The following is a 14,817-nucleotide window of genomic DNA, read 5'->3' as shown; positions in this document are numbered from 1 at the left end:
AATTAGTTATTGAAATTATTATTATTATTATTTATTTTTTTTTATTTTTTTTTTGTTATTTTGTCAATTTAAAGGTTGGGGTTACTTATGGCTCGATCGCAAGCTAATACTACTAATGCTAATAAAATAGAAAAGCAAATGTCCAAATACTAGGTCTAGTCACGTGGGGTAAACAATTGAGTAATGGAATTTAGTTCGTGAAATATAATCGAATAGGTTTAAGGCAATATTATCAAATGGCCAGCACACAACGACTTAATTGATGCAATTCTAAAATAAAGAAATAGCGTCAACTAAAAATAAATAGGATCAGGAACTCCCTGAGTACTGTTGGTTTGAGTCATTCCAGCGTCGAATGTCTCCACGCTCTGAACTACTAACCCCTGAGATGCCAAGATAAAAATTCCGTGTTCGTCGAGGTGCGGTACTGAACAGTCAACTAAAATGAACCTGTAAATGATGTCAAAAAAATTCAAAATTCACGATACTTTTTTTTTTTTTTTTTTTTTTTCTAAATTTTCCCATTTTTTTTTTTTTTTTTTTTTTTTTGCTCTTTCTTTTCTTTTTTTTTTTTGACTTTTTTTTTTTAATAATAATACAAAATCAGAATAACAAAATAATAAATGAGCCCATTTCACAAATTTGGACCTAAATCAAACATAAAACCTTAAACAAGCCCAAGCAATACAAATAAATCCAACCCAATTGAAATTAAGCCCAAACCCAATTAATAACTAATACCCAACCCACTTAATTAATAACCCAATTAATTGAAATAATAACCCAGCCTAAACCCATAATTCACAACAGTCGATCGAACGTTGTAGAAGGCGACGATTGGGTTGGTGGCTGGCTCGACGAGGGACTGGGTTGGGGGATGGCGATTATTGGAGCAGCCGGCAGTATGCTGGCGGCTGTTAGCGGCGACGAGGCTGGGGTTCCGTTCCGGGCAGGGTGCTGGAAGAAGCGGCTGAATTTTTCTTGTTTTATTTTTTTGCTGCAACAGATTCTGGAATGGCTGTTGCCGGTAAGTTTTCAGTTGGTGATTGTCTGGCTGGTTGGAGTTGTCTTGTGGATGACTGGTGGATGCCGAAGTGTCCAAGGCTTGGGTCGGCAGTTTAGAAGCGGTCGCCGGGTGGTGGTGATTATGAAGGTATGGCAGTGGAGTTGGGGCTGGGCCTGTCTCTCAATTATGGCGGCAGCGGTGGTGGCAGAAGAGTTATCACTTTGAATGGGATGATACTGGGTATGGCGTGTGAACTGTGGATTGCAGGCAGACGAATGAACACCTAAAATATTTTTCCAAGTTTAGCTCTGATACCAATTTGATGTAGGAAGATTAATAAGTAACAAGAAGGGAAGGGGGAGGAGAAGAGAAGAAGAAGGCAGAAGCGGGGAGGAGGAGAGAAAACGGCCAAGCCAACTTCATAATTCTTAATCAATTCATCAACTGAGAAATTACAAACCAATGATAGGTTTAAATAATGAAAACCTAGAAATATAGGGCCAAGCCCATTATTTAAGTCCTAATTAAAATACGTAAACTTAAATAAAAGTCCAACTGAAACAATAATAAATGTCCAACTAAAATAATGAAACAATAATAAAAGTTCAACTATAGGGATGTCCTCATCAACTGGCATGGCTATCTATCTCTTCCTTTTTCTATTTCCATTTCTTTAATTGCTGGTGAATATTTTCTTCTCCCTTTTTTTTTTTTTTTTTTTTTGGCCTTTCTTTCTTTTCCTTCTCTTTTTCTCTTTCTCGTTTCCTCTCTGCTTGTATATATGTTTTGTGTGTAAATGGATTTTTATTTGTTTTGTAATGGTTTTGGATTGGATCCAATCCTCCACCGCCTTAATCTCTTTCTTTTGTCTCTCTCTCTCTCTCTCTTTTTAATACTAAATTAAGGTATTACACATAACCACTTAAATAAACATTTTCTATGTTTAAAGATTAAAAAAACAAGTCTACATTAATGAAAAATAATGGTATTTCTGATAAATCTTAAATCACTTAATTCCAAAATTTACTTTCTATTTTAAAATCATTGATTAAATGCAGATGAATTTAATTCACGGGCAAAAGATCATCTTTCAGTCTGAGTAATTTCTACTTCATTCTGAATAAAGATTCAAGAAGATTAACGAGAATAATCGTTAGCATTTGGTATCTCTCCCGAAGTTCTGCACTGAGATTTCTTTTAAGAAAAACTCAAATTTTCGTTTAGCTTCTTCAATCCAACCTTCAACTATAATTTTCAGTCGTGAATCGAAGCCTAAGGATCATTTTTTCTCAATTTTGCTTAACGATCCCTAAAGATTAGTTGAGATCATTTGTGAATAGGGAAAAAAAGGACAACCCTCTCTATGAAAAATTGTTCTTAGCTATTTATTTCACATATTATCCCATCATCAAGAATTTTCATTCAATTTCACAAATAAATACACGATCTCGCTAGACATACAGAACTTTGTTTCACGGAAGCATTACAGAATGATGTAGCATCTGCCTAATAAAAAATAAAAATAAAATAACCAAAAGGAAAAAGGAACGAACGCAAAAGAATCGTCTCTATGAAATCCACCTCCAGCTGTACGATCGACGAATCGCTATTATGACATTCACCTCCGACAGCCTATCTTGCTTCCCTTTTTCCTCGATTCGGAACCTTGGAAACCATCTCTACATCCAAAGAAGACGTCTATCCACAATAGCCGCACTAGTCCACAATCGACGCACTCATCCTACCTCCGATTGTCGTATCCCATCCACAACTATCATAGTCTTCTCCCCCTCCTGTCGACTGTCACATCCCATCCACAACTGTCGCAGTCTTCTCCACCTACTATACAAATTTACAACGAGAGGGAGGTTGTTTTATTATCTACTATGATATGAAAATTGAAATAACTGCAGTTAATCGAAGATGAATTGGTGCATTTTCAGTCTGTTGAGTAGAGTCCACCCGGTATCTAATCTCATTCACCTTTAGGTAAGCTGAATTTCATTTTCTATTTTAGTTATTTTATGTGTCAGTGTACATTAAGCTTTTGGTATTGCTTGTGTTCTTGTTAATCCTTCAATTATTATCTTTAGTTGTGATAGTGAATTGGTTGTTTATAAGTTGTGTTGTAATTGTGGAAGAATGCTAGGGGCATCTAAACTATTGTTTACAACATTTAAAAGTGGTTGAAGTTGTTTAGATGCTAGGATAGTGATCTAATCTAATTTTTGTTCTAGGATGATGGGAAGAAATGTTGGTGTTTCTCTTCACCTTCGTGGAACTAAAATTTTATCAAATATATTCTGAATTTTACAAATTTTACAAGATGCAGATCTCCTCAATTTCCCATGTTGCATTTCACTTCAATACTACATTTTACGACGTAAACTGAAATGTCGAGAATGAAACAATGCAATTTTCAAAATGTATTTGACGCAGCATTACACCTTCAAAGCTCACTTTCTCAATTTTGAATATAATTTCACATTTTTTATGACATTGTGAGAGTGACCACATTGTAGCAAACATGGAAGTTGAGTGATTTTTATTAAAACAAACAACATTATTTTTACCACAACACACGCCAACACAGCAACATTTTTCTCTGTCGGACGCTATCTCAAAATTTCGTCAAAGTTAAAGAGCATGTCAAAATGCACGATATTAAAGAAATTTAGAATATTGAAGTAGGCTCACTTGGTTAATCACGGATCGAAGAAGAACTTGGTCGGAGGAGACGAATTTGCACTGATTTCGTCGAAGTTAGAGATGTAAAGGTTCTCCACCTTCAAAGTCCCCTTTCTTAGTTTTCTTCTCTCCACGACTGGTTTTTTCGACTGGAAAATGTGCAAGTCGAATGGGGAGATTAGCTGAGTTCATTTATCGGAGAAGACGAACTTGGATCGATAAGCTGTCGGAGAAGACGGACGGGAAATCAGCTAGAAATGGGTTTGGTTCTCAGTGTTTTTAGGGCTCTATTTTGGGAAAATAATGAGCATAAGGTATAGAATAAATCAGATATTTTGTTAATTAATTAATATATTTCAAATATTAATAATTATAATACAAAATTAAATATATATATTCATCCTAACAAACCCTAAATTTATCTTTATTCATCACTTTCCTTTATCTCTCTACATCTCACCCTTTCCTTCTCTATATTTCATCAACAAGCGTCTCACGATCTCCTGTCTCTGTCTTCGTCGTACCGTCATGATTTCCTATCTTTATCTTTGTCGTATGATGCTGATTGCCGTGATGTGCAGAACACCGCCACGCCACTGCTAGCTTTTTCTTCCCGTAAGCAGAACCACCACCACTTTCTCTGTTCGACATGATGCACTTTTCAAATCGATGTTTTGAGGTGAAGTTGTGCAGTGAGGTTATGTATTTCATCTATTTTCTTATGTTGATTGTTATAATGGTAAATGATTGTTGATAGTGCCCACAGTGGATTTGGGACTTTTTTGTGAGGGTTGTGTTTGTGGTGTGGTGGAGATGGGGGATGTTATTGGTGCAGTGTTGGATGCACACTGTGGTGGTGGTGATGTGGGTATAGTGAAGGCACTATGGGTATGGTGGAGATGGGGGATATTGGTGGTGCGATAGTAGATGTGCATTGAGATGGTGGGCTATGGTTGCAATAGAGGTGCTATGGGGATGGTGGAGATGGGGCTGTTAGTGGTGATTTGGATGCGATGGGGTAAGTGGTGTGGTAATGTGTGCGATAGAGGTATGATGTTGTGCACAGTGGTGGTGCTGTAATGTGGTGGAGGTGGTGGTGGGATCTAGTGAGTACAACGGTAGTGTGCTATTGGTGTGTTTGTGGTGGTGCGAGTGCGATGGCTAGGTGCATGCATGGAATTCATGGTGTGGTATTGTGTACGATGGTGCAATGGTATTGGCAGCATAATGGTGGATCTAGGGCGATGACGTGGTGGTATTTTCTACGATATGTTGTTTTGTTTGAGATAGTGGTGTTACTGTCAAAGGTGGTGATTCTAGCGACAATGATGATAGTGGTGCTACTAGAGGCAATGGTGAGATATGGTCCCAAATTATTTGGTTGATTGTGATCATTAAATTAGTTAATTTGTAATCAATAAAAGTATGTGACTAATGAAAAAGATAAACTGTGACCAAGAAATAATGTGTGACCTAAAAATTTTTAATTTATGACCAATAATTTGATAATGTTTGAATGTATAATAAGTTGTAACATATAATATTTGTGATTTGTGACCGATAAACAAATTGTGACTTATAATAAATTTTTCATTTGTGACTGATGACCAAATTGTGACATATAAAATTTTTGAATTGTGGCCATAAAATAATTTGAATATATATAAATTCTTAATTTGTGATCGAAAAATAGTATGTGACTAATCAAATCATTAATTTGTGACCAAATTGTATATATATGTAACTTTTATATATTTAATTAATAAAATATATAGTTAATTAATAAATTACAAATAAATTTTAATAAATATCTGATTTTTAAAATTTAAAACATTTGTTCTTAGTTTTCAAATGGGTAATACATATCTTAGTTATAAATTTTTCATTCTTCACAAATATTAATGAAGTTCTAGATGGGCCCGGCTATGCGAGCGTTTGGAGAAAAAAGGGCCAGTCCATCACAAAGAAAATCGGGTTCTTCAGATATCTAACATATTTTTCGATCCTTATTTTAATATTACTGGAGAAGATTTTAAGGGAGCTGTATTCAATTGTGACTTTCGAAAACTTTGATGAACTTTTTTCAAGCGATGATTTTTGTGGATTTAGTGGATCTTTTACAGATTTGTATGAAATTGGTAGAAGTTTTTTTTTATAGACAGACATCTATGGATTTTCATTTTAAGATTTTTATAGACTTTTGTAGAATTCAAAAGACTTTTGAAGACTTTCTTTTGAAATAGGATTCATGTGGATCTGGTACAATGGTATGAAATTCTCACATACGATGTGTTGGTTCTAAGGTTGGCAACTGTTCAGTTATGGGTCGGTTCGGCTAAAATCATAACCGCACCACCAATTTTTTGATCATACCATAACCGCAACATAACCATGTAAATCGGTTCAGTTCATATCTTGGTTCGGCATGGTTTGGTTCAGTTAATATCTACGAAAATAAATTATTTTTTATAAGTTCATCCCTCAAATTGATATAAAACAATTTATGAAAAAAGTCAATTAAAACAAAAACATAATATTCCAAACGAAAATGCAGACATTATTTAGAATGCAAACGTCATCCCAATTTGCAATTACAAAATACAAATTTAACAAACAATTTTATGAATATAATAATACTAAACTTTTCCTTCATTCTTGATACTGTGCACGGAAGTTACTTGATTCATTCTTCCTCACAAGTCTTACTAGCATTGATCAGTACTCAAAGTTGATTCCTATATAGTAAATAAGAAATGTAAATAGAGAATACAACGATACTACCTATTCCAGAATGGTCTTAATTAAGAGTTAAATAAAAATAATATATATATATATATATATATCTATTCGTCAGCTTCCTCCTCGCTAAACGTTGCACAAACTCCAGAGTATGATGAAGGAGTAGAATTTTCTACACATAATATAAAAATATTAACAATAAAAGGAAATGCATAAATGACAAATATAAAACAATAATGATTGAGATGAAATTTTTGTTTCAATAATCTTGATTAAGAAGGCCCCTCACCCGAGGTCCTGTCTTTTCTTTAAAACTAAAGTCTTGAAATTTTTGTTTCAATAATCTTGATTAAGAAGGCCCCTCACCCGCGGTCCTGTCTTTTCTTTAAAACTAAAGTCCAATCTGATTCAAACTAAAGTCGCGTGGAAAATTTTTCGGAGGCGACGATGGCTTGGACCGTGGACGTAGTGGAGCCGTGCGTGAGTTTATGGTTTGTGGAGAGTAGGGTTTGAATTTATATACTCTCATATTAATGCTATTATTATTAGCTAATGGTAAGTGGGTTGGTCTGCTAGGTTAGGTAGATGTAGTGGGGGGAATTTTGTTTTTGGGCTGGATAGAAAAATAGTGCAAAGCCCAATAATCAATTCAATTGTGTGTGTATGTTTTTTTTTAGCGGGTAATCGGTTCGGTTTCGGTTCGATGGCGTAAATACCGTACCCGCACCGCCACGAACCTGTTCATTAAAATCAAATACATATCTGCCCCATTGCACCATCGGTTCGGTTTTTTTAACTCCATTCGGGTCGGTTAACCGCGATTTTCAATTTTGACGATTCAAATTGTCATCTCTAGTTGGTTCTGACAATTTCCCCTTTCCTTCCCATATAATAAAAATATTAAAAAAATAAAAATTTAAGACCTTAATTGAATAAATAATAATCAAAATTATATATATATGATAAAAAAATAAATTTAATATTTAATAATATTAATATAATATACTTTTAAAATAAATAAAAATCAATATATTTAAATTTACTTATAAATTTTTCATGTAAAATTTCTTAATTTAATAAAAAAATTAAAAAAATGAATGAAAAAGGGGGGAAAAAGTTACAAAGAATCCAATTTAATTTTTTTCATAGAAAATAAAGATGAATAGTAGGTGAGAGAGAAAGATAAATGAAAATAAATATAATTAATAGAGAAAATGAATTTTAATCATACCTTTAATGCTTGTAAAAGGAAAAAGGAGAGAAAGATTAAAAAAATAAAAATCTATAAAAGTTTCAATTGAATACATCATGTCTTTTAGAGACTTCTTAAAAGTCTATAAAAATCTCAATTGAATGCATCAATACTTTTAGAGAATCTCTAAAAATCTACATTGAATACCCCTAAACTTTCTAAATCTCAAAAAGTCATTAAAAATCTCAATTGAATACACTCTCTAAAATCCAATATTACGTATTTTCTTTTCAAACTTAACATAATACTTACTAGGCAGAGAATATATTCGCAAGTGTATGTAGGTTTCAGTTCGTTGCGATTGAGGGAGAAGCTTATCTTCAAGATATATGGAGAATTCAAATTAAGAAAATAAAGACTACACGCAGGGGCGAATTCAGGATCCAATGTCAGCTAGGGAAATTGTTGACCATTGACATGTGATCATTGACAATCAAAGATTATAATAGCGAGTTTATTAGCAATATTTAATTAAATAATACGAAAAATTCTTCAATTTTTATATAAATACACCAAAACGTAAAAATTATATAAATATGAAAATATAATTCAATACAACTCAAAGTACTAAAAAAATATACGATACAGCCTTACTCTATAAATGTGAACTTAGACAACTACATTATATGGGGTTTCATATTTTGAAAAGTTAAAAGTTAACTTTCCACTGCAATCAGAGTTGTATATTTTGAAGATAACTAAGACAACTTTAATAAATTAATAAATTGATGAAGTATCTATTAAGCTCCGATATCAAATTATTGAATTTTAAACACCAAGAAAATAGAATTTTATTGATGAAATGAATTTTACACAATTTGAATACAAACTCCCACTTATTTTATTTGTAGGACACCACTCTCACATTTTATTCTCACTATCTTAATTCACTCTAATTTTACAGATTCTCTCCACTCACTCTCTTAGTCTCTCTCCACTAACATTACTTCCTCAGCTTCTTTCTATGATCCACTCTCTATCTCTCCTCACTTTTCTTCTTGCTCTCTTCACACTCCCAAACCTTTCACACTCACACAAAATACAAGTAGCAAGGATATATATATATATATATATATATATATATATATAGATGTTAAAGGCTGCATTCTAGAGTAATTCTTTGATGGCAGTGAACTTTGTTTCCAGCAACTACTTACAGTTACACAGTCCGATTGACGTCGGTGGACGGTGGCGGCAGCAACAACAACTGGGTAGAAGAAGTGTAGAATGAAGAAGGAAGGGTTTGTTTGCTTGTTGAGGTTGTCGGGTTGGGTGTTTCAATTGCTACCGATATTATTTATCCATCTCTAGATCAATTGGTTGGGCCAAATTTTTTTTTTCTTTTTTAAAAAGGCCCAACTCTTAGAGTCTCATCCCAAACAATAAGGCCAAAAATACCCAAATCTTTCATTCATCTTCTTCCTCGATTCCTTCTCCTTTTAAGTTCTTTCGGCTCTGTAACTTCCATCCAACAGTCCAGACGGCTATTGAAGACTCCAGCGGAGCTAGCACGTGCGGTCGCGTCCCCTCACTGAGTGTTGGCTCCACGCCTGAGTCTACACGCCTTGTTCAAAATCGAGTGTTACGTTGGGAGAAAAATTGTCGTGTTCTGTGTATTCCAAAATCTTTGTTTATGGATTGCCTCTATCAGGCTTATCTTTTTGTTGGTTTCATCAATTTTGAGGGATATGTTAATTCACATCTCATTTGAATTTATTATTCTGTAAATTAAGAAAAAATGTTTTAATATAATTAAAAAAAAATTGGCAAATTACACCAACTACTGACTTAGGTTTTCCTTAAAATCTTACTACACGATACAAAAACTAAAGCCCAAGCCTGCCCACCTCCATCCGGTCCTAACAGCAACGATGTCTTTTCAATTTTCATCCCCAACTGATTTTTGTCTTTCTTTGATATATGTCAATTTTAAAAGACATCTTTCAATTTTTACAATTTATCGAAAATGTTGTGACATATATCTATAAATAGATACATAAATCTACATATAGATTTAAGCTTTCTTTAATCATGGGTGTGGAAAGTAGATTGAATTCCATATCATTATCTCCATCTTCTTCTACACTTTCCTTGCACGCTTTTCACTTTTATATCATATCTCTCAAAATCAAACTTCAATTGTGTTTATGGTAGAACGAAATATAAAGTCTCTTGTATAAATTGATATTCTGGTTGTCTTCGTGTTTGCACAACACATGCAACATTAAAAGGTTTGATATTATCCTAAAGGGCGTCTTTGCATACCGTTTGCATCATAGAATTGGTGGGGTGACAAATGATGTATTAAGAAAAGTAATGTTATAGCATGCCTTGAGACAGGTCAAATCATAGTTTGAGTTTTCTGCAATTTTCAAGTTCTCGAGTTTTATTCAAGACGAATCTATAGCATGCACAGCTAGACAATTAATAAGTTCAATAATTGTCTATAATGTCAATATTATTGTTCTTTAACCAAGCAAGCAATCAGGGTTTTGGCCTTTGTTAGCTATTTAATGCTAAATAAACTCAAGAGTGATGATAATAAATCGGGTCGGATTAATTCAATAAACCTTGAGCCGGTTATTGAATATTCTATAACGATTGACCCGATGTTACAATTGGCAACCCAAGGTCCCGAGACAGATGTAGAATCTCACATGTCGTAATTAGGGCGGATTAGGGCTCGACCAACTTTTATTTTACTTGGCCCATGTTTTGACCTATTTGACACTGTAAAAAATTACCAACACATGGTTGCTCCATTTTATGCAATCTAATGAAAGCATAAAATGGAACAGAAAAGGCTACAAAAGAGAGAGCATCAACCTACACTATACAAAGCTACAAAAGTGAAAGATAGGCTCTAGTTATAAGAGGGAAAACAAAAAAGTAGCTTTTGGTTTTTTAAAGGATCAAACATAAATCTAGCCAAAAAGTAGTATGTCCAAATTTGCCTATCCAAATCAAAGCAATCAAATAGAGAATCATAGTCTGTTCCCTAATCCCTCTTCACCTCTGACCAAGAATATTTCTGGTCCAATGAATGGAGGACCCTACTAGAATAAAAGTATAACAATTGACTTAGAATGAAATAAAACTACCATTTTAAGTTGTTGCTTCTATTGAGCCCCAAAATCCCACAAATGAATAGTGGCATCTGCAGAACAAGCAGCTACATGCCTTTCATCAGCAATAAGGGCATTGCATTTACCTATTCTCTCTCTAAAACTGTATAAATATGATCCATGCTCTATTTCCCAAACCCTATTCACCCCCCCGCACACATTAGTCCATATCCACCATTTACACATCCCAAAATGCCTCTCTGAGAGGCTCCTCCGACTCTGAACCTACAAACCTCCTCCAAAGTATCCACCTGGCGGACGCTGGCCATGGTCCGCGAGTCAACTATTATCATCGATTCTTCGTTGGTAACGAAGCAGCTCACAGCGATTCCCCTTGGGATTTCTTCTTCCTACAATACTATTCCTTGGTTTGTCAAATCAAGAACAAGAATCCTAAGGCTTGTGCACGCCACTGCAGTTCCGTGGCTTGCCACACGAACTCGGCCGATAAGTTCGGTTAGTTCATTCAGTAAATGCCACCCCATTACTGCATCCGGATCTGTTAGTATTCCACACATGAAAAGCACGGCCTGGAGCACCTGTTAAAGTATTCAAATAGTATAAAAAAGATGTCAAAAATAAAACACATAATAACATTAAATTCATTTCTGGTAAGATAAGAAACTTAAAACAGCCAAACATCAATGTTGTATTGCCAGCACCTGCATAGAGGCCAACCCACCACTGGTTACAGCCTGTGAAGTCGGCTAAAGCACCGTCATTAACCACATCTCCAACAAGGGCTCGGCGTAGTGGGGCGACACCATTAATGACCGCAATGTGAATATCACCATCTAGTGTGGCAAATACTAGCTGAGTATCGGATAATATGATTCCTGATATAGCAGTGGAGAAGTGACAAAGGCGATCACGAGGCTGAGGATAGAAGGTAGAGAGGTGGAGCCTAGTGGGAGGTGGAATAGTTGAACAGAACCATCAAAGAAGCCGGCTGCTAGGTGGTGGTCAGAGAGAGCCAGGCGACGGCAAGAGAGGCTGTCGCTGTTGTTACTATCTGTAGGTACAAAATGAAGATTGGTGTATTCATATCTGTGCAGGCGGAAGTTGGCGGCTGTGCGGTGGCGGAATATGTACTCCTCTCGCCAAGTGTTATGCAGGCGATGCCTGATATTCCAGATATGTTGTGTGACGTTTTGCCATAAAAGTTCGGATCGTGATATGGTTCGCCATGTAGAACATATCTGCATATGGTCCTTTATCAAGTGAGTTCCAAAACTTCAATAACATAAAAATATCAGTTATGCAACTGAAGCATCTACAATTTGTGGTGTAAATCATGGATTAGAACAATTTAATTGACCTGAGAAACTTAAATATCTAAGCAATGGGCTACAAGATGTATTTACGTGGTTATCATATCATCACCTTTGCATAACTCTTAGTTTTTCTTATTTGCTTTATTTTGCTGCTAGTGATATGTCTAAACTAATTGGCAGCTGAACTAAATCATAATGAAGTGCTACAAAATAAGGTTAAGCTTTGAGAGGAGCCAATTAATCAAAAAGATGTCAAACTTTTGATGAATAAAAAGATTATTCATCTCTGACGTTTCTCTTCCTTTTCTAATTATTTATCTGACATTTTTCTTCCTTTTCTATCTTTTCATTACACGTCCTCTCCTCGTCTACTTTGTCACCCCTTCAACCTTGAGCTTTTTTATTTCTCAGTTCCAATAATGCATTTGGATCTCCAAAATTTTAGGGTACGGTTGGTTTAGTTTCCATTTTTCGTTTCAGTTTCAAAATGATTTTTAGTTTTCCCCGAAAATTGCCCGTTTTTTACGTTTTGAGCGTTTTGGACATTTATAACTGAAAACGCTAAAATGCATTTTCAATTATAAATTTTAACTCGTTTTCGAAAACGACGGACCAAACCCGTTTTCCGCATTTTCGAAAACGGCAAACCCACCACGGCCTTAATCCCCAATCATAAATTTACATGTTGACATTAGTCTCACACATTCAAACGATTATCAACCAATTATCTGAGAAAATATTGAATCCACCTATCTAATATAGAGTCTTGTTATTCGCGACACGCTGGTGTATACTCTCCTCACAAGAGGAGGCCCTATACAAATAGCATAATTCTTTTATATAACAATGTAGTTTGGGCAAGAAAAAGATGGGTAATGTAAAAACCCTTTGGATCATATATAACATAATGTGTTATCCACAGTACAAATGCCAATGTAGAATAATAAAGTCATACATAGCTTTCTACTTATTCTCTCTCCTCTTCGTCCTTACCAAATCTCGTCAGAAATTTTACCCTCCTCTTAGGAGTACTGTAATCAGAACTCTTCAAGTCTTACCTCGGGAATCCCTAAATTATCTGTGGCTACAAATCCAAGATGATGCAGGCATGCCAAATCTAACCTTTATCAGAAAGCCGTGCCATGCGCATCATTTTTCTAAACTGTGGAGGCGAACTTTGCTTTGCTAGTCAGACATGCTTTCTGCTAGCAGCATGTAGCAAAGATAATAAAGACAGACAGCTCAGTTAACTTCCTCAAGAGGAGAGTGATATGTATCTTATAAACTCTTGTGTAGAGAGAGAAGAAGAGAGAGAGTTAAAGAGAGTCAGAGTGTCATCAGTCGACTAACAAAAGTAGTTTATTCGACTTCTCTTACCGCCAAAGACTTGTACTCTGTCTTCAATAATTCATCTTAAAAAACTGACAATTTACTTGTCTCTTAAACGTTACTATTCAGGTTATGAATACAGGTACAGATTTCTTGCTCAAGTACAAATCTAGACAACTTTACTTCTGTTAAAAATAATGCGACTGCCCAAAAGATAAAGATAAAAACTTAAGAAGTCATTTTGTTCTGTTAATTTCTTGGATTTTTTTTTTTTTTTTATTGTGGCTTTGTAATCTTAGAGTATGTTCGAAGCAAAATAATTGGGGAAAAAAACACAGCAGAAGCATCCCAAAGGAGAGAGGAAAATTTTTGAAACTTAAGTCAAACGGTAATGGATTTCTAGAGCTCAAAAAGGATAAGAAAGAAACATGAAGAATCATAAGAACCCTATTTTATGTTAAGATTGGACGACTCTATTCAAGACAAACCCAATCCATAAACGGGCAGAGATGGGATTTTATAAGCTTTGGCCACTGCAAGCAAAAAAAAAAACACACACACACACACAGCATTATAAGTTGTCATATCTGCGTGGAAAAAGACTTGAAAATGGAAGCTCCTTTCTCAAATACAATCTTCCAAGTCCAAAAACACAGTTCAGCAAACACACAATTGATTCAAGGCATCTTTGGTACGGGTGATCGAACAGTTTCTTATTTTATCATAATGTCTTGTCATGTCTAGTATCAAGTATCATATGAGCATTTACAGTCTTCGAATAATTAGATGATAGGTGAAATATGTAGACAAATAATTAGGAGAATCATATCATATGCTTATGAGACGGCACCTGAAAAATGTTGAAGAGAGCTTGAGCAGCAGCAAGGCGGCCAATGGTACGAGAAGAATCAATGGCTACTTGGAATGCAGGTGCTTCAACAAATGGATCAGGCCAAACACCATTGCTTGAGCGCATCCCCCCACGAGACGACGACGGCCCTTCAAACCCGCCCCCACCACTGCCACTGCCACCGCTACCATCTCCTCCTTGGACTTCTTTTGCCGATGAATTAGATGAAGAAGAAGATGCTGACATAAATATCGACCAACTGAAAACAACATGCGCATGCAAATGAAAATGAATAGCGGTGGTTGTGGGGTTAATATTTTTTCCGTTAACTTTACAGGCATTATATTTATGCAGGTTTTGATCCGGACTCATCACTTCTACAGAACCACTTGCACGTGTTTTCAGTAGACACCTATTTGATAAAGGCTAAAGCCCCTTGGAGCGCACAACCCCGTTGGATGTCCAGGGTTTGTCACTCAAGAATAGATTTTGATAAAAGAAATATTTAAAAAAAAGTAATGGGCGACCTCGTTCTCACTTTGACCAAAAGTAAT

At 35.3% G+C, this 14,817-nt stretch overlaps 1 pseudogene; it reads right to left on the bottom strand.

Annotated features, from left to right (window-relative positions):
- Positions 1-10,804: 10,804 nt before the first annotated feature.
- On the bottom strand, positions 10,805-14,509 carry LOC111383407 (annotated as a pseudogene).
- Between the last annotated feature and the right edge of the window lie 308 nt (positions 14,510-14,817).

Source organism: Olea europaea, unplaced genomic scaffold (assembly GCF_002742605.1).
Source record: "Olea europaea var. sylvestris unplaced genomic scaffold, O_europaea_v1 scaffold2676, whole genome shotgun sequence".
Lineage (NCBI taxonomy): Eukaryota > Viridiplantae > Streptophyta > Magnoliopsida > Lamiales > Oleaceae > Olea > Olea europaea.
The sequence above is the reverse complement of the archived record's forward strand: the minus strand, read 5'-3'. Positions and strand labels throughout refer to the sequence as shown.